Raw genomic sequence first — 1,439 nt, 5'->3', positions numbered from 1 at the left:
GGGGTGGGTGGGTGGGAGAGGGAAGCAACGTAAGCTGGGAGTCAGAGATGCAGGCCTTGTCCCGGTTCTCCACTGAGATCTGTAGGATTCTGTGAAAACCCATGGGATCCTTACAGCAAATCTCCTTGTTCTGCTACCTTCAGTGGATTTCTGTTTCCCCAAATTAAACCATTCATGCCTGAGATAGTCTGTGTCTCAAAGACCTGAGTGGTTTAAAGACAACTTGCATATTTTTCACAAACATCTCTGTGTCTCTTCAGAAGAGCAAAGATTTGTAAAAACAAAATAAAGTGGAACCAAACCTAAACTAACGCAGTTTTATTTTTTTTAGATTTTAAAAAATGTTTATTGATTTTAGAGAGAGAGGAAGGGAGAAGGATAGAGAAATAGAGACATGGATGAGAGAGAAACATCTATCAGCTGCCTCCTGCATGCCCCCTACTGGGGATTGAGCCTGAAACCTGGGCATGTGCCATGACAGGGAATCAAACCTGTAACCTCTTGGTTCATGGGTCAGTGCACACTGGCCAGGCAGCAATTGTTTCTAATGATGCCTTTTTATCAAGTCTTTCCAAAGCATTCCACTTATGTTTCATAAAACCACACTTTCCCCTCCCTCCCTCACTTTCTTTCTTCTTCTTGTAGTTCTTTCATTTAGGTAACATCTAATTAAATGATACAATTGCAACAGCAACTATAACCAGCATAACCGGGTTGAGGATTAATTACCTAAAGCGATGCAACTCAACTGATGAGAGTAGAATGGCTTCAGTGAGTTAGCTAGAGTTTTCTGGCCCGAGCATGCTGTGTGCTGGCACAGCAATCAGTGTATTTTCAGGGGAAATGGAGACCATGGATGGACCCAGAAAGCTAGTTACATGGAGATGTTTTTTAAAAAAATATATTTTTATTGATTTCAGAGAGGAAGGGAGAGGGAGAGAGAGATGGAAAGATCAATGATTAGAATCATTGATTGGCTGCCTCCTGCACTGAGGATTGAGCCTGCAACCCAGTCATGTGCCCTGAGCAGAAATCAAATTGTGACCTCCTGGTTTGTAGGTTGATGCTCAACCACTGAGCCATCCAGGCCAGGCTAACCAGAGTTTTTACAGAAAAAAAATAACACATAGAGTTTTAAAACTAATGGCTTTAAATATATGCTTTGGAAATATATTTGCCGTCAGCAGTAGCTTTGCAAGACAAGAAATTTTATATTTTCTCATGTTCTACACAGACTGTCACTATCGACTGAAACAGCTTTTCACTCTCAGTAAAACAGCTGTAAAAAGGTTTGTTCAAGCCCTAGCTGATTTGGCTCAGTGGATAGAGTGTTGGCTTGTGGACTGAAGGGTCCCGGGTTCAATCCGGTCAGGGGCACATGCCCAGGTTGTGGGCTCAATCCCCAGGAGGGAAAGTGCAGGAGGCAGCTGATCAATGAT

The sequence above is a fragment of the Myotis davidii genome, unplaced genomic scaffold (assembly GCF_000327345.1).
Source record: "Myotis davidii unplaced genomic scaffold, ASM32734v1 scaffold56, whole genome shotgun sequence".
Classification (NCBI taxonomy): domain Eukaryota; kingdom Metazoa; phylum Chordata; class Mammalia; order Chiroptera; family Vespertilionidae; genus Myotis; species Myotis davidii.
Note: the sequence above shows the minus strand (reverse complement) of the source record.